Source organism: Myotis yumanensis, unplaced genomic scaffold (assembly GCF_028538775.1).
Source record: "Myotis yumanensis isolate MYYU_CA2020_CCGP unplaced genomic scaffold, mMyoYum1.0.hap1 SCAF_3, whole genome shotgun sequence".
Taxonomy (NCBI): Eukaryota; Metazoa; Chordata; class Mammalia; order Chiroptera; family Vespertilionidae; genus Myotis; species Myotis yumanensis.
This window is the reverse complement of record NW_027223754.1, coordinates 50,980,101-51,000,519: the sequence shown is the minus strand read 5'-3', so window position 1 is coordinate 51,000,519 and position 20,419 is coordinate 50,980,101.

Sequence of the window (20,419 nt, the reverse complement as noted above, 5' to 3'; positions counted from 1 at the left end):
TACCTATTCTCTCAAACAGAATTTCATTATTGACTTAAATATTTTTTTCATTGATTATCTTTGTCTGCATTTTAAAAATCCTTATTTGTATATCTGCTGTGGTTTGGATGTTTGTAGCCTCCCCAAATTCATATGTTGACATTTTAATGCTGAATACCATAGTATTAGGAGGTAGGGCCTTTGTAGGCCATGAGAATCAAGCTGTCATGAATGGGATTAGTTTTCTTATGAAAGAAACCTCACAGAGATCTCTTTCCCACGGGGAAGAAGGTTCAAGCTGGGGGCCAGGGAGAGGATCCTCACCAGAAGGGGCATGCAGGTGCCTTCATCTTGGACTTCACCTCCAGAACGCTGAGAAATAAATTTCTGTTGTTAATAAGCAACCCAGTCTGTGGTATTTTGTTAAAGCAGTTTGAAAGGACAAAGACAATATCTCTTCACAAATCAAAATAGTAATGTTGGTATAATTACTTCTTGAAAAAAAAATGTCATTGTGTACAATCACAGATTTATTTCCTGATTTCTCTGTCTCAAGGTAAGTAGATAGAAAAGTGTTATTTTCTTTAAGCTCAGCAATGAATCGTTAGAAAATTATCGCTTTAATGGTCAATCTTAAATAAGTTTCATTTACAGAAATTAATGGTTAGGTTTAGGTTTTGAGAAAACTTAAATTATTTAGTTATTATGGAGAGAAAATAACAGCTCACACATGATCTCTTGCACATTCTGCTCATGCTAGTCTTGATTGTAAAAATCTTTCAGAAATTATTGTTAATGAGTAATAAAACTAACCAACAATTAAACTGTCACTTAATGGCTGCCATAAAGATGGACAGATGCTACATTAATTTGTCATCTGTGTATTATTAGAATCATTTAATTCTAAAACGTGATGAGGTTTTATACCACAGAATGCTGAGAATGGACAAAACTCGTGACAAGAAAATTATGTAGCGAATATCATGGAATAAAATGCATGGGGTGAATGCTTATTTAAAACCAATTAAGTAAAGTTCAAGCAGAATAATGCCTGCTATCTTTTTTAAATATATTCCTAATGATTTCAGAGAGGAAAGGAGAGGGAAAGAGAAAGAGAAACATCAATGATGAGAGAGAATCATTGATTGGCTGCCTCCTGCACATGTGCCCTGACTGGGAATCTAACCGTGACCTCCTGGTTCATAGGTTGATGCTCAACCACTGAGCCACGCCGGCAGGACAATGCTTGCTATCTTGACATGATTAATGAACAAGAGTTAACGAATAAAAAAAATTAATTTTGTTTATTAATTAGGTTTGTAAGAAGTACTTCATTTCAGAAACAGTTCATGAGTTTAGTCTTCTATAGCAACTGTAATTCCTACATGCTATTTTGTTAAATTATTTAATTTCCATTATTTTCATGAAATAAAAATAATTTATAAACATTTCAGAAATAGTGTGATAATTTTAATGACCTTGCCTTATTTATTTAAATTTAGTTGTTTTGTAAGAAACCTTTTCTTTAAGGAAATTTCGTGGGGGTTTTTTTCATTAAAATGTGTTGCAGAATGAAAGACTACATGAAGCTATTTAATAACACAACAAATAACTATGTATCAAACATTCATTGAAGAAAAATAGTTATAACAATAGAACTGGCATTTTCTGTGAGTACCACCACTCTCCAATTACTTCCTCATCTTTGGTACCTACTACCCAGAGAGAATTCTATCCTGCATTTACTTTTGGCAATATACAAGCATCTCATTATGTTTCTTACCACATTTGAAAATATCCTCAAGAGTAAAATTTGGCTTCCATATTTTCCTTTTTTTTAATTTTGCTTTTGTAAATTATAGTTTATAAAAATCTTTGCTTACATAAGGACATGTAGATATGGAAGAATTCCTCTTGGACATTTGCTTAGGAATGAAATTATGTTTAATACACCAACTTTCATTAATAGATATTACTAAATTTCTTCAACAGTGCAAAAAAGTTCATACTGTTTTATTTTACTTTTTATTTTTAATATATTTTTATTGATTTCAGAAAGGAAGAGAGAGATAGAAACATCAATGATAAGAGAGAATCATTGATCAGCTGCCTCCTGCACACCCTCTACTGGTTATCAAGTCTGCAACCTGGGCATGTACCCTGACTGGGACTGGGAATCGAATGATGACCTCCTGGTTCATAGGTTGATGCTCAACCACTGAGCCACACTGGCTGGGCAAGTTTGTACTGTTTTACACCCTCATTATCAGATAGAATATTGCCCGGATGTTAAAATTTTCCTAACCAGGCAAGTGTGACTAATTGTTCCTTTCATTTAAATTTGCATATATGTGACTAGTACATGTGGTAGCTTTTAATAGATTAATTGCCAAACATTTTCATTTTCCGACTTTTGCTGCAATTATTGAAGCTCTTTATATTCTCGCTCTTACATTTTAAATCCACCAATAAAGAATGAAGCTTAGAAGCACTGGGCCTCCACCCTTGACCCCACTTAAAACAGAACCCTAGTACCGTGTGTACATCCTCTCTGTACCCAGGACCTCGCTGTGTGGCCACAGGTGTGCTGTGTAATTTCTCCAGGTCTTATAAGTAATAAACCTGCATCTTTTCAAAGTTTCTTGATGGCTGTTACTAAAGGGTGCCTTGCAGTTAAGAACCACAAGGGCTAGTCCAGCCACAACACTAGCTATGGATAGGTGGAGACCAGTACAAAACACAGGGCTGCAGTGATTTTTTTCTTTTCACTTTATGCCCTTGGAAGGACCTCTTTGCTGTCTCTTTAGACTTTAAAAAAAAACCAAAAAAAAAAAAAGCAGAAGCCATATTTTTGAATAGTGCTTTGATGCACGTAATGCCCTACTTGAAAGCCTCACAAAATTGAGTAGGTCCCACAGTAAGTGAAAGCTCCTTTAAAATGTGGGCCACCTATCCCTGGCCGGTGGGGCTCAGTTGGTTGGGCAGCTTCCCGCACACCAAAATGTTGCTGCTCAGACCCCAGTAGGGGGCATGCAGGAGACACCCATGGATGTTCTGTTCTCACATCAATATTTGCCTTTCTCCCTCTCCCCCTCTCTTTAAAATAAATAAATAAATAGATAGATAGATAAATAAATAAATAAATAAAATAACATTTTAAAAATCGGGCCGTATAACAGGTCCAATGATAATGGTGTATAAAGATATTTTTGAAGTCTATGGCAATTTTATTATATTTTATTTTCTTACAAATGTAATTAAACACACATGATGTGCATGTGTGTATAAATATATATTTAAGACTTTGAAACATAAGTCCACTGATGATTTGTTTTATTGTTAATTCTTATTTTCAAAATGTTGACATTAAGGAAAGAAATGTAAGGACTACTGAAAATAGATACTTGAATTTTTTCTGATTACAAATTGACTTTCTGCTGCAGTGTCTACTTATGTACAGACTAGAGGCCCGGTGAACAAAAATTTGTGCACTGGGGGGTGGGGGGTCCCTCAGCCCGGCCTGCGCCCATTCACAGTCCAGGACCCCTTGGGGGATGTCCACCTGTCGACTTAGGTCCACTCCCTGGGGGATCAGGCCTAAGCTTGCAGTCAGACATCCTTCTGGCAGCCAGGGAGCCCTCGGGGGATGTCCGACTAAAGGCTTAGGCCCCCAAGGGATCAGGTCTATACTGTTAGTTGGACATTCTTAGTGCTGCCACGGAGGTGGGAGAGGCTCCTGCCACCACCATTGCTCTGGCCAGCCATGAGCCAGCTTCTGGCTGAGTGGCATTCCCCATATGGAAGTGCACTGACCACCAGGGGGCAGCTCCTGCAATAACCATCTGCCCCCTGGTGGCCAGTGTGCATCATAGCAACCGGCCATTCTGCCGTTCAGTCAATGTGCATATTAGCCTTTTATTATTATTATATAGGATGTCCCTATTTCCCCCCTTTTGCCCCCTCTATCCAGCTCTTGCCCCCCACTTCTCTCTGGCCATCACCATACTGTTGTCTGTGTCCATGGGTTGTGCATATATTTTCTTTGGCTAATCCCTTCTTTAAATTCACTTCTTTAAATTTTTATTTTCAGATAAGTGCTTATAACTGCACTATTATATATTGCCTATTATATCATTTAGAATTAAGATATTTTTAATTGAACCCTTATAAATTTTAGCACAATTTAATAAATTATGCTAGAAGCAATTAGGAGATTTTTCATGTAATGCAGATACATTTCAATTAATATTTTATTAATTTTTAATTTTTTAATATTTTAATTTGAAATAATCTCATACAAGTAAAAGAAACTATAAAATACTAGAGCATATTATGTGTACCCTTCACCCAGTTTCTTAGGTGTTAATAATTGAAACATAACCATTATACAACTAACAAAATTTGGAATATATTTTTCTTATAAACTCTTTAATGTTATTTAATCCATTTACTTTGTTTTTGTTAATCTTCACCCAAAGATATTTTTCCATTGAATTTTAGGGAGAGTGAAGAGAAAGGGAGAGACACATTGATTGGTTGCCTCCTGCACATGCTTTGATAGGGACTGGGGATCAAGCCAGCAACTGAAGTACATGCCCTTGACTGGAATCGAACCTGGGACCTTTCAGTCCATGGGCTAATGCTCTATCCACTGAGCAAAACAGACTGCAGCTTAATTCATTTACTTTTAATCTATATGTGTCTTTATATTTAAAGTGGGTTTTGTTTTTGATTCACCCTCATAATCTGTCTTGGCTTCTGGGGCTTCTGGGTCCGGCCCCGCCTTGCCGCCCGGGACCCGATCGGGTCCAGCTCCTGGGGCTTCTGAGGCAAGGCGGGGCTGGGCTTGCCCTGGATGGCAGCTCGCTGGCAGCTCGCACTGTCCCGCCCTGCCTGCAGTATGGAAATTAGTCGCATCTTTGTTAGCGATTATTTTGCATACCACTCTGATTAGCCTATGGGAGGCATAGTGAAGGTACGGTCAATTACTATGTTTGTCTATTATTAGATAGGATAAATTCTTAGAAATTTCAAGAACAAAAATTAATCAGTTTATTTGATAGATATTTAGAGTATATATCATGTACTATGTACTATGCCTGCTATGTACTATGTCACATTTGAGAAACTGGACCTATAGCATGGGAAAAAAAAACTATTCTCAGATCTCTTTAAACTAGTATGTCAATATTAAGTAATGAAATTTAAGTGAGATTTAGAGACCAAGTTCTATTACTTGTTTTAATTGTGTTCCCTGGATTTCCAGCCAAATATTCAAAGAATTCAAGTCTTTCCCATCTGAGTTACTTTATCTATTTTCAATTATAAATTAAGAGATATTTTTTGAAAAATACTTACAAAACTTTGATTATTTTAGATAAGCTTTTAAACTGCTTTAACTCTTTCAAGTCACTCATTTACTCCTTAAGTTCCAACTAAAGTCAATTTCAAGAATTTCTTAAAATCTTACAAATGAATTTAATCATGTGCCATGCCCTCTGGGAGATTAAATCAATGAATTAATGAATGAAATAATCATCAATCCAAATAAATGCAACTTTCCTCAAGTAACCTACAAAATTGTGCATTATAATTTTAATCATTATGATTAAATAAAAAGAAAAAATATACTATATCCACAAAGTTGGAGTAAATTGATTTAATTTCTAAGAACTAAAGACTAGGCAAAGTTCTTCAGAAAATAAAGTTGTTACTTTACAATAAACTTTTTATAGAAACAAAATCAATACCTAAAAATACCTTTAAGATAGGCATGATTATCATCCTAGTTTATAGATGAAAAAACTCTGGCACAAATAGATAAAATATATTGTCCAAAGGAACACACTGGCAAAAAAATAAAAAGAGGAAAAAATCATTTGAACCTAGATAGTATGGTTCTAGAATCAATATTCAATTTGGTTGTCTATTACAAGGAGTATAAGAGTATATCTGTATAGTAATACATAATATTTTGCTCAACTTAAAGGAAAACAATGTTTATTGCAGGTTTCTGTAGACATAAACAGATACTGATACATCTATTGAAATTTGAAAATTTAAGATAAAATACATCATCCCCCCCAAAAAAAACAATTCTATTTAAGTCACTTGGCTCTATGTTAAATAAATTGGGGAATTCTCTTCTGAAGTAGGAATGTAGACATTGCAATTGATTCAGTGGCAGCATGAGGGCATCCTAAGATCATGGATATACAGTCATTTAATCACCTATAGTGGTCTTCGACTATAGCTTGCAGACATATTTATTTTACTAAAACAGAACCACTTTGAAAACAATCTGTCTTCCTGCAATAGCTGAGAGATGACAATTGAAACTCTTACTTCAAAATACATATTTGTTAAATTTCATAGAATACTTCTGAGCAGACACATTTTTGCTTTTCTATTTCTTCCTATAATTGCCCTACATTGGATTCTATTAGCCTAATAGACACTATTGGAGTATCTGTTCAGCATTTCTCTAAGGACCCTTCATCAAAGTAAAGGACTGTTCGCCTGGCATCTAAGTTTCCATTCTGCCTCCTCTTTTTCCTCCTGAGAAAAGGAGACAGACTCTTGAGACATGCTTGAAACTCAGGGTCTCTGAGCTGATCACTTAATCTGCAAGGCACAGAGACCGGGAGTAACAGATTTAGGTTCATTACAGACTCCTTCTGAGACCCACCATACTGAAATGAAAACTGATCTTGTAACCTGTTTAATATCCTAGAAAATTACCATTTTTAAAACAGGTTTCATGACTTGTCTTCTATTTAATAAAATAAAAATACATTTTAGATTAAGATAGCATGAAAACCATGTTTGAAAAAATTGATTACTCAATTATTGAATGAAATAAAACTTATTTAAGCAAAAATATTGATAAATCAGAATACTTAACATTTACTAAAATAATATAGCTTTTTATGAATTTGATGTCTAGAGTAAAGCATTATAGCATATGGTTTGGTGTCAGACAAAACTGCATTTGATAAGTGGTTGCTGTAGAAGGCAGTTAGACATGAGCAGAGCAAGGACCGTGGACCAGGTGCAGAAGCCCTGGGTGCCTAGCAAAGGACAATTGGAGGATGGGACCTGGCACCCTGGTTAACTTTTCCTTCTCTATACTGCTGGTCACACGTTCTCATGACCTCTTCTCCCTAGAGATAACAGCTAGGCCTCAGTTGTATTTCAGCTCCAGACCCAGAAAAGCAGCAAAACCAGACAAATGTCCAGAAAAGGAGCAAAACCAGACAAGCAATCGACCCTGAAGGACACACCTGGAAAGCTGCTGAATATTCTATTGAGATCTTCCCCTGGGGCCTCCTCTAAATCTCCACCCTTAAAACCCTTACGACAGTGAAGAACTCTCCCTCCCAGGAGACGCCTCTGCACCTTTCCCTTCCCCAGCCCTCTCCTCACCCCCCAGGCACATCACCTTTACCTTCTACACTTCAAAGCCCCAAGGGCCCTTCAGTTATCAATGATATTGGCTGCTGTTTATTTTATCTTCTTTAAAATATCCTTATTTTTAAAAAAATTTTTTTTAATGTTTTTATTGATTTCAGGGAGAGGAAGGAAGAGGGGGAGAGATATAGAAACATCAGTGATGAGAGGGAATCATCAATCCACTGCCTCCTGCATGCTCCACACCTGGGATGGAGCCTGAAACCCAGGCATGTGTCCCAACTGGTCAGTGACAGAATGGAACTATGACCTTCTGGTTCAGAGTTCGACACTCATCCACTGAGCCACACCAGCTGGGCTTTTTATTTTCAAAAAGTTAGCAGCTCTCATCCTATATACAGAAGCCATATCAAAATATTTTAACAGCATATTTTATCTTTTCATTTCCAACAAATTCTCAGAGCTTTATTTCTAATATGTATGTTTGCTTTAAATATAAAACTGATTTGAATGAAAACTGAGGCAAAATAAAATGCTCTACAAGACTAGTGTGAAATCTCAAATAATTGAAATTCTGGAGGTGACAACTGTATATGGCTATGAAATGTTCAACACTATGAAATAATAATAGGGAAGTTCTAATGAACCATAGAAGTTACAAAGAAATACTGATAGGACTTACCTACTTAGTGATCTGCTGAGTGTGTGTGTGTGTGTGTGTGTGTGTGTGTGTGTGTGTGTGATTCATTTTAAAGGGGTAGCCATCATGGTAATACCATGCTCCAAATTTATGTATATATCTTTTTTATCAGTTTTCTATTTTTTTCCCCATCACTGCTTAAGAGCCAACTATAATTGTTTTACACTTTAATTCTTACAACAGGAGACCCAGTTTAAGACTTTCATATAAGCAAGCATTCTGAAAATAATGAATATATACAGGTTTATATAATTCTGACATAGACATCTTTATGAAGCAGTAAACATTTTGACAAGTCGTTTATATTGCAGCATGCACATTAACACAGGAATCAGATGTTGGGAAATAATTCTCCATGAGTCTCTCATGTTTCTTCAAAATTCGAGAGCCTTTGTTTCTACACAACTTGCAGCCTTGTTTCCTAACGATCTTTTCAAGGAAAACTGTTTAGCAAACCTCCTTGGATGATTGATGTAGTGTCTCCCTGTGTCACAAAGGGCCAGCATGCTGAATTCCATGACAGAATATTCAGGTTTCCTGAGCTCAGCGTTCCTCTCCTGCAAAGCAATCCCTTCCATATACAGCACACATCTGGGCAAACCATGTAATTTCATAGGACTAGGGAGGCAAGAGGAACTGCTTCAAATATAGTAATGCTTATGAATGACAAAGCCCTCTGTCTCTAACCCAGGAGTTAGATTCCTTCTGCTAGTATCCATTAAAAGATGGCAGGCTAACTTGTTAGCTTTTCAGTAGGACAAAATTTCAAACTCTTCCTAATTATGGCTAGTGTTTGAGGAAAGCTGAAATGCTTAAAAGGTATGGCTTTCTGGAAAAGGAAGGATCAGGGCCTGAGTCAATTAACAGGCTCTGAAGGAAGTCCACGGGAAGTGAGTGGGCATATTGAATTGTTTGTGCGCAGGGCAATAAATGGTGCCTTATGTTGGAGGCTATACATGAGAATCTATTGGGGAGGTGGTTACAAGTGAATTGTTAGGAATTAGAGTGACAGGCACCGCTCACAGACACCATAGGAGGTGTTACTGGACAGACCCCTGCGTCAGAGGGAAAGGGCTGTCTTATCATATAAATAAATTCAAATGAGAGACTTTAGAAAATTGCACTGTGGTAAAGCCAATTTATTAAAAAGCTAAAGAAAATAAATTCATTTTTTAAAAAAGTAAAGCAGGCACATTTATTAAAGAAACAAGACAAGCACCTCTATACATCTGGCTTATGAGGTGCAATGGACTCTCAGCTAATCTGAAGAGCAAGTGGCATGGGGGATTTCTGCCTTATATACCCTCCTGTCTATAAGGTTTTTTGGATTCCTCTGCTAGATATCCTGGCACAGATGACCTCTGAAGGTCTTTCCTTTTCTTTGTTATGGCTTTTCCACAATTTATGGGAAGCACTGGCTTTATGTTTAAACAGTGCCATGAGATAAGACTCTCCCCTTTCCTTCTCCCTCCTCTCCTGCATTCTTTTGTGAGAGGGGAGGTTTTAACCCTTTGTTCTCAAGATAAGACCCTGCTACAAGCAGACTGCAAAGCTTTTTGGCTTTGTTTCGTTTTCCTGCCTCAATTTCCCTATTACAGGTGTCTTGAAATCTTACTAGCTGTTCATTGTCCTATAACATTAGGATCAGAAAACTGCCCAGCTGGCATGGCTCAGTGGTTGACCTATGAACCAGGAGAGAGAAAACTGACTGAAAAAAGAAAGAAATAAAAAAAAAAGGAAGGAAGGAAGGAAGGAAGGAAACCAAAAAGTAGCTTGTTGCTCACTCTTCTTTGTGTGGTAGGGACTTCTTCACCAATCTGGCAGTCAGCATCAAGATCTCCCCATTGTTATATCTATTATTAATATGTGTACCTTTTTAGATGACAGTTAAAAAGATATGCTGGTTTTCTTGGAAGGTGAGGGGAAATAGCACACCGTACTTGTTTAAAAAAATGGCAGCATCAGGGCCCCTTTCTAGCTCAAAGCCTTTAACAGTCTAACATTCCAACTTTGGATCCATTCTGAGATGAATGGGAAAGTTCTCAGGTTATTTTTAATGGGTGCTTGCTTCGATACGTGACCTCTGGCCCTCTCGGGGACAGCTTCCTGAGGCAGAAAAACCCTGTGTGAAGCCACCGATGAAGCCAGAACAGTGAGCCCAGGTATTTTCCGGGGTCGTGTCTTGCGCGGCTGAAAAATGAGCTCCGCGGAACAGAAGATTTAAGTCAAAGTGTGAAAATTTTATTACAAGCAGATTCAGACTCCCCTCACGGGGAGGAGGGGCAATAATGCCCCTCTCGAGCCTTGCGGTCCAGAGCTATATATTTGCCACAAGCCTGCTCTATGTCTACCTGTGTCATCACCTGACTGATTCCCTCAGTTGTTCTTGCCCAGCCACGACCTGAACTTGCCCTGTTTCTATGTGTTCTTCCTCTGTTCCTATGCTGAACTTTCTCTGTTTCTATGTGTTCGTACACCTTGCTGCTGCAGGCCCTCCCCTGTTTTCCATGCCTCCCGCTTTCAGTCCAGAAACATTTTATTATTTCTGCTTGGTTGGTTCCTGTGGTTAGGCTGCTCAGACTGCTGTGTCTGCCCCTGCCTATGCTCCACCTGCCTTTGTTTTCCACTGGACCCCTGCCTCATTTGCTTGCATTCAAGTTGACCCTCTCACTGAGTCTGCATTTAAGAAAAAAAGGTGACCCAAGAGAATGAGAAACTGACCTAATAGAGTCTAGATAATTCTCACAGCCAGTTCTTCACCTTGAAAAACTTGCCTTCCTTGTGTAGTAAATCCACATGAAAATGTATGAGAGGTTGCATGACCATGCACAGCAAATGCCCAGAGCAAAATGAAGTCCTCAAAGAAATTATGGCTGAGTGAGTCAAGCCCCAGTCAACCATAAGGTGCCAATCCCACAAACTCCCACCCAGAAAGCAACGTGTTACAACTGTTGATCAAGAAATTCCCCAAACAGTGGTCAAGAAACAGAAACAATCATGTCAGTAATAAATGCTGCCTCATATAAAGTTCTGTATAGACAGAAATGATTAGAGGTTGACTTGATTGAACAGTGAGCAGCCCAGTAGCTCTGGCTTCACATGAAAAAAAAATGGCTATCTCTTTGGGGGAAACTTTATACTATAGAAAACAAAGCTGTTGAAACAAAGGATTCCCTGATTCTTAGAAGATCCCTAAGTTCCTGGATCTAATGTTTGTCTACCTTGCAACCAGATTTTGTCCACTAAGCTGCTCTAGATAGTCAATCCCAGGGCCAGTTCTGTGGAATATAAAATGTATGTGATTATTCTCAGCGTGGGCAGAAATCAAGGCCATTCTCATAGCTCTAAAAATTAGCCCCTTGAGACAACTCTTTAATTTTTACTGACTTTTGGACTACATATATGTCCTTAACTGTTTGGTCTGCCACTTGGAAAGCTACAGATTGCCTAGCAGATTAAAAGTCACTTGTGTTTGGGACCACAAACTTCAAAACCAATTGTGGCTGATAATATAACCACCTGTGTCATGTTTATATATTCCCAAATAAGAGCCCATTCTCTGATGGGCTGGCTGAAAGAGTCAAGCTACAGATGAAACCTATATGTATTACTCAGATGGCTACCATTGCTGTTTGAATCCACCATTGTCTGAGATCCTCTACCATAATCTGAACAAAAACAAAAGACTCATACTTTTGATGCAGGATCTGACACTGCACTGAAGAATTGGAACTCTGCCCAAAATTTACTTGTTTTAGAACTCCATGTTTAATATGAGGTATTAGCTGCTATATTGTTATGATAATACTGGAGGCCTGGTGCATGGATTCATGCACTGGTGGGGTCTCTTGGCCTGGCCTGTGGGGACTGGGCTGAAACCGGCTCTCTGACACCCCCCGAGGGGTCCCGGATTGCAAGAGGGTGCAGGCCAGGCCAAGAGATTCTTGCACCCACTGGGCCTCTACTTTGCATGTAAGATCTTTGGTTAATCTCTTCCCACCCTCCCTCCTCCCCCCTCCCCTCTCAGATTCATCAGTCTGTTCCATGTTTTCATACACTGGTTTCTGGTTTCTGCTCCTGCATTGAGTGTCTGCCCCATGGTGGTCAATGCACATCGTAGCTACCAGCTGGTTGACCGGTTGCTTAGGCTTTTATACTGTTTTCATCTGATGTTACATTAGAACTGGGGAAGTATTTTCTAGTGCGGTGGGTTGACTTTAACAATTACTTAGATAACATTGCATAAGTTTTTCACATTCCTGTGAATTACCTTTTATTTCTACCCAGGTGTACAGACAAATACAGGAGGCCACACTGCATAGAGTGTGGTCTCTGTCTACTCATGACAAATAGTCTTGATCAGAACTTTAACCCCTTTGTGAGGCTTATAGCTGTAGGCCCACTTTTAGCTTACAACATTACTTACTGTTCCAGTCTGAACAGCCAACTCCAGCACATCATAAGAGTCCTTGAAACTAATAGCAATCATTACCATTTTCAATCTGATGAGGGTATGTCTTTCATTGCAAAAAGTACTCAACAATGTACCGATAGTCAAGAGTTTCAGGGAAGCTTTCATGCTCTTTACAATCTCAAATCAACTAAAATAATTTCTGACCTGAACTCCTTTACCTGCTCCTAGTCCACATATCTAAGTGAGACAGATTAATCATTTAATTTGGATGTCCACAGAAAGAAAGAAGTCCAGGTCTCTTCCTATGTAATCATCAGAACAAATGTGGTAATGTGTTATCGAAACCAATTTTGAAAATTTGGGATTTTACTTTGGCAAACCAGGGCATGATGCACCTATCTTTTTCTTAACATCAACTCCAAACTGGTTTGGTTGCCATATCTTGGTTACTGATGGTAGCCTGGCCAACATGGGACTGAGGGGACTCAAACTAATTTGGTTCTGTCTCTTGATTCTCTTGTTGGATTGGCATGACCTTACCTCATAAAGATAACATCTTTTTTGAGTGCACTGTTTTCTATGTCATCCTCCTACACTGGCCATAATGGATATCTGCGATTTTACAAAAATGCCCTTCCAAATAAATGCAACTGATTCATCCAGACCAAAGGACAAGATGCGAGTAGGGGGTGATTGAGAAAAAAGTAAAATTTTAGCTACTTGAATAAGATAAATCATTTTTATGATTGTAGAGTGAGAACAACTTTGTCATAGGGAGGCATTGATTTAATCCCTGGGAAATTCAGGGGAGAGAGGGCCATTAGTGAGCATTGTATTTCAGTATTATTCTTTCCTCGTTAAGGAAAACATCCTGGAGCAATTCTTCCAAAGTGTTTCAAGCAACTTAAACTTAAAAGTTCAGCCCTCTCCAGTTTAGTTCAGTGGATAGAGCATCAGCCTGCAGACCAAAGGGTCCTGGATTAAATTCCAGTTAAGGGTGGCAGGCTCCTCCCCCGCTCGGGTCCTGGTCAGGGCATGTGCAGGAGGCAAGCAACCGATGTGTTTCTCACACATCAATATTTCTCTCTGTCTTTCCCTCTCTCTCCCACTCTCTCTAAAAATCAGTGGAAAAATATTCTCAGGTGAGGATTTAAAAATAACTAACTAATTAACTAAATAAATAAATAAATAAGTAAATAAATAAGTAAATGTAAAGGATCACTAAATTATTCATCCCCTGCCAGACAATTCTGATCATAATTTGATTGCCATTCCCCTCACCTTCTCAAGAAAACTTTCAGAAATAGGAAATGATAACCCAGTTCCTGCCCCTCTACCTAAGCACCTTCAATCAATATTCTGGATGTCATCTCATGGGGAAAACAAATGTCACCTGGCTGAATATGTGGACAAACGAGACGCGTCATACATTTTTTCTAAGACCAAGTATTAGACTCAATTATTCAAACTGAACTGGGAACCCAAGGCCTACCACCTTTCTGGAAGGTTGCATTGGATGTGTTGTCAGTCTGTGACCTCTGAATAATTAGGTAACACTATGGAGTTCTCAAAGTTGTGACTGACTCTGTCATGCTAAGGGTAGTATGAGTATTCCTGGGTCTTTACTTCTTCTAAGGAAACCAGGCATTAACTTCCCTCTTTCTTGAAAACGTGGTGACTTGCACCTTAAGAGTGGTCATGAGACCTTACGTGTTTAAAAAAACATCAAAGTAACCCTAGCTAGTTTGGCTCAGTGTATAGAGCCTGCGGACTGAAGGGTCCTGGATACGATTCCGGTCAAGAGCACAAGCCGGGGTTGTGGGCTCGATCCCCAGTCGGGGGCGTGCAGGAGGCAGCAGATCAATGATTCTCTCTCATCATTGATGTTTCTGTCTCTCTCTTTGAAATCAATAAAAATATATAGAAAGAAAGATCACAGAAAATCTCTGATGAATATGGATATCTCTCCAAAATAGTGCTACTTCCTATCTAAAAGCTTCCTAGAGTGATAATTGATTTTTTTTTCAGATGAGCATCCAGTTGGCAGTTATTCCTACCACAGTAGTCATTTCTGTTTAAAAGTGTGCTAAGAAATGTCTTTCTCTTTGGCTGAAGTGATTAATGATCTTATCTTGGCCATGGAAGTCATTCAGGTTAAACTCAATTCTTTGTTCATGGTTGTAATGGATGATAGAATTTCCCTCGAATTCTTCATGGGACAAGGAAAAGTTTATGCATTGCTAATCTATCTTTCTGGATTAATGCTTCAGGCAAGGGAAACTTAAAAAACAAACTTAAGAAGGAAGCTACTCGTATTGCTGAGGTAGACCCAGATAGTATGTGATGCTGGCAATGGTGCTGGGGATCAGCAAGATCAGGTTCTTGCCTCTGGAGGAAGGATTTCAACACAAGAGACTGAGAATTGCAGCAAGTGGCAAAGTTTTATGCAAAGTGAAAATACATCTTAGGGACACTCAAGCTGTCTCAAGTGAGGTTCCTGGCTATGGTCTTATTCTTGCCCCTCCCACGTTTTGTCTTAATTTCCTTGTATCATTTGTCCTTTACTAGTAGCTGGTGGGCTTAGTAGAATTTAGTGTGCCTGCTTAACTGGTGAGCTTCTTAGAATTTCTTGTGCCTGCAGGTGTCTTGTAAGGTTTGCCCTTTTGGTGCCAGAAGTCATTTTTACCGAATTTCTTTCTCCCTGTTTTTACCTAACTTTTAGCTTTCTATCCCCTCTTCTCCCTGTTGATTTAAGCACGGTTTTTGGTCAGTTTGTCCTTTCTCTGCCCTGCTCCTATCTATCTAACTACCTACTCTAACAACAAGGTCAATTGTTTAGTGACTAATCTTGCCAGTTAAAATACAGGACATTCGTTTAAACCTGAATATCAGATAAGCAACAAATACTTTTTTTTTTTCACATGTTCCTAAAAAATACAGAAATGGGCAAAAGTAGGTTCACAGTTGTGAGTACACATAACAGAGTTTATTCCAGAATTATCATTAATCATTGTATTATTTTCCATATGAACAACTGTAAACCTACATCTGTTCACCCATGTATGTGGGACATAGTTATATTTTTAAAAAAAACTATGTGAAGTTCAAATTAGCTGGATAATCTGTATTTTTATTTGCCAAATTTAGCAACCCTACATGAGGGGTAATTGAAGTCAGTAGTGCAGGGTGGCCTCATCCTGTTTCTTGATGCCCTGTTGGTAATTGCCTTAATTTAATACTGCATGAGCAAATTAAATAAATTTGGTCTCAGTCTCTTTGGACAGATCACTCAGAATAGCATATTCACCGATAATTTATCTGAAGACAAGACATTATTAGAACAAGAGATGGATATTTTTGAGGCACAATTTTCATTGTCACTTTCAATGAGGGTACATTTTTAATACATTGATTGCTCTCAGCTTGCAGAGAGAGTGCTTGTAGTATTGTAGCTGCCTAATAAATATATTAAAATACATTTATAAATACATGGATAAAAATAAATTAATAAATTACAATGCAAAAATATAATTACTATCACACACATAGGATTTCTATTATTTTCCTACAGGATAATTTATTCACAATTAAAACATATAAATATGTTTGCAGATTATTATATAAAGATTTTGAAATATGACACTGATGGTTCATTTAAGCCTAATGGATTAGAAATAAAATTCAATATAGTCCAGCCTGCATGGTTGAGGGTTGATCTATGAACCAGGAGGTCTCAGTTCGATTGCCAATCAGGGCACATGCCCGGGTTGATGACTCGATCCCCAGTGTGGTGCGTGCAGGAAGCAGCTGATCCATGATTCTTTCTCATCATTGACGTTTCTATCTCTCTTTTCCTCTCCCTTCTTCTCTGAAATCAATAAAATTCTTTTAAAAATTTAAAAAATGTTCAATATAATCTACTTTAATGTAGTGCCACACCCTAGTGGGGTTAGTAGGAAAACAACTTCTAATATATTGTTGCAATTTGACCTATGTTGGATTAATATATGAGTAGCAAAAACTGCCGAGTACCTGTTCAAAAGTTCTTTGAGAATGCTCAAGCAAAATAGGGTTCGTTTCTTGGCAACTATGCTTTAACCATATACTTCCTATACAACAGTTGTTGAACTATATCGTATTTTCCTCTATGTTAGTTTTTCTCATGTGGCTAGAGAGTTGTTGACATAGAGTGAGTATCTTAATCTTATATGATCTTTGTTGACAAACTGTGGCCTTGGATGTTTGCACTTTTTTAAAAAAATTGATTTCAGAGAGGAAGGGAGAGGGAGGGAGAGAGAGAAACATCAATGATGAGAGAGAATCATTGATTGGCTGCCTCCTGCAAGCCCCACACTGGGGATGAGCCCACAACACTGGCATGAGCCCCAATCAGGCATGGAACCGTGACCTTCTGGTTCATAGGAGGACACTCAACCACTGAGCCACTACAGCTGGGTGGATGTTTGTACTTTAAATGAAGCCTGTATTGACTACTGCAAACTCCATGAAAATGGTGTTATTTCATAAATTAGTTGTAATTAAATTTTCTTTATCTGTCTTTATTGACTTCCAAAGATCTTTTCTCTTTTTTTAATATGTTTTTTATTGATTTCAGAGAGAGGGAAGAAGAGGGAGAGAGAGAGAGATAGAAATATCAATGATGAGAGAGAAACATGGATCGGCTGCCTCCTGCATGCCCCCTACTGGGGATTGAGCCTGAAACCGGCATTTGTCCTGACTTGGAATCGAACCAGCAACTTCCTGGTGCATGGGAGGATGCTCAACCAACTGATCCACACTGGCAGAGCACAGAGTTCTTTTCAGACAAAAATTTTAGTCAAAATTCCCAGTATAATAATTCTGATGTGTTCATGTGGCACATTTATAGAGCTTTAGCAATACTTATGTCATTGCAAAGCAGAGTGCATACTCAGCATGAATAAAAACTTGTCAATAACAATCAGAATTGTAGCTAATTCTTATTTAATGAGTGTAATACACAGTAACTGTTGAGTTAAAATCTGACCTGAGTCCTTGCACTCAAGTATTTTTTTTCTTTTTTTATTGTATGAGTGCCTTCTAAGGAAGCATTCTTTATTTGCATTTTAAGAGGGTGAACATGTGAATGAAAAATGCTTCAGACAGATTGACAAAAAACTCAGTCCCTTTTTAATTGATTTCCTGGGAGAAAGTCAGGGACCTCAGGAAGCAGAACAATGGAATGCAAACATAAGAGATTACCTATGAGTAATCTTATCCCTGAGTTCAAGTTCTCCAAGGATGAGATTACAGAACCGGGAATCAGGTGGTACCGATCTTAGTTTTGATTTTGTCATATGTCTGCTTTGTTTAAGTCATCTAAACCAGCTGCTCCAGTGGAGCGGGGAGGGGTGGTGATATTTTGTCCTTCTGTTCTGGAGACATTTGTCTATGGGTGAAGATAGTTTTGGTTTTCACAACTGTGCAGGGCTGGTGCTACAGGCAGGGCACAAGCAGGTGATACTAGGGATGGGTGGATAGAGGCCAGAGATGCTACTAAATATCCTACAGGGTACAGGACAGGGCAGCATAGAGATAACTCAACACATACATTTTTTTGGATATAAGACCAAGTATAAATAGAAACCCAACAAATAAAAAGGATAACGTGAGGAGCTATGAGAATGTTACAGGCACCTCTCACAGCCCCCTGACTTGAAGGGAGAGGGCCAAACCTCAACCTCGATTCTAGCCTTCTCATATAAATAAATTTAAATGAGAGACTTCAGAAGATTGTGTTGTGATAAAGCCAATTTATTAAGAAAGTATTTATTAGGAAAGTAAAATGTGCAAATTTATTAAAGAAGCAAGGCAAGCAAATCTATACATCTGGCTGATGTAGCACAGATGTGCTCTCAGCTAATCTGAAGAGCGAGTGGAGTGGGGGTTCTGCCTTTTATACTTTTCTGTCTATAGATTTTAAAATTCCTCTGCCAAGTATCTTGATACAGATTAATTTTCAGGGTTCCCCTTTTACTTTGGTGTGGCCTTCCCAGAATTTGTGAGCAGCACCTGGCAATTTTATCTTGCCAAGCCCCGAGACCGCTGGCTTTTCTGTGTAGGGAGTGAAAAATAAAACTGCCCTTTTTTTTTCCTTTCCCCTTCCCCCCACTCCTTTCCTACATTCTCTCATTAGGGAGGCTTTTAACCATTTGCTCTCAAGTATCCTTGGCTTAGGGAAGATAATGGCTTGTTATTTACAAACCAGCGGCAGGCTGCCCAAACTGCTTGGCCTTGTTTCATTTTCTTGTCTCAGTCTCCCTATTCCTCCTGCCCTGGAGTTTTGCTAGCTTCTTGCTATCGTGTAACAAGAGTAACTGCAAAAATGTGCTACCTATTTCACGTTCCTATTTCTCCTAACCTCTGGAACTGGGTCACCTTCCTTAGCTTTTGAGGTGAACTTATTCCCAATAGGAGAAATTTAAACAACCATATATCAGCAGAGTGCAATCACAAGATTCAATGAGCGTTTGCTGAGGTTGTACTCTAGTTCAGGGCAAACTTTTTTTGTAAAGGGCCAGATAGTACACGTCGGAGGCTTTGTGGGACATATCGTCTCTGTCACAACTACTCAACTCTGCCTTTATAGCTGGAAATTGGGTATAGGTAATACATATATGAATGGATGTTCCAATAAAACCGTATTTACAAAAAGAGAGGGAGGGAGGGAGGATGAGAGAGAGAGAGAGAGAGAGAGATTACCAATGGTTCACCTTAGTGGGTAAACAATGTGGCCTAACTGAAGCCCTTCCCAAGGTGAGTATTTGAAACAAATGCATATACTGGCCAGGTGTGCAGAGAAGGAATTTGGGTCAGACCATGACAAAAAAGACAAATGTTTATATGGAATCAAAAGCCCATTTCTTTGTGACTAGAAACGTTTTACTGGCAATGCTAACTATCTCATACAGACTTTAACTAGAACAGTAGTTTATGTTTCTCTTCCCATCCCAAAAGAAGTCCAACACATAGGAAACTGACGGAAAAGAGAGGAGGATATTGTTTACCAGGTTACCTCAGTGTAGTCTGTGGGAATGCATACACGAGCTGGCCGAGTGAGGGTGCCTGTATTTCCCAGGGTTCTGTCTTCTGCGATGGTTATTTACAGAAGGTAAAACTGGACAACTAATGGGTCTGGGCTGCCTATCACTACTTGAGCCAATTAAGCAGAGACAGGGTTGAGTCATATATGAGTATTTATCCCAATAATGCCTGCATATGAGGGAGCAGCAGGTCATCCACGAAAATCTCCCCTCCCAACTCCCACTAGCTGGCTAATTATATAGGGACTAGAGGCCTGGTGCACAAAATTCATGCATGCGGTGGGGGGTGGGGAGTCCCTCAGCCCAGCTTGCACCCTCTCCAATCTGGGACCCTTCGGGGGATGTCCAACTGCCAGTTTAGGCCCGATGCCTGCAGGATCAGGCCTAAACCGTCAGTCAGACATCCCTCTCACAATCTGGGACTACTGGCTCCTAACTGCTCACTTGCCTGCCTGCCTGATCGCCCCTAACCACTCTGCCTGCCTGCTGGCCTGATTGCCCCTAACTGTCCTCCCCTGCTGGCCTGATCACCCCTAACCACCTCTGCCTCGGCCCCCGCCACTGTGGCTTTGTCTGGAAGATGCCTGGTCTAATTAGCATATTACCCTTTTATTAGTGTAGATAAGGAAGAGAGGCTGTATGCAAGGTGTGTGGGGGTGGGGTGGGGGAGTGTAGTCTGGGTGTCTCCTTCCAGGATCTTAAAATCCAATAACAAAGCAGTTAATTTTCAATGGTGTTAAAACCCAACTCCTCCAGTTCCTGGGACTGGAGAATGGTCAGCATTCCTGACACAAAGTCTCAGAGAGGGTCAGGGTCCAGACACAGCAACCAAAT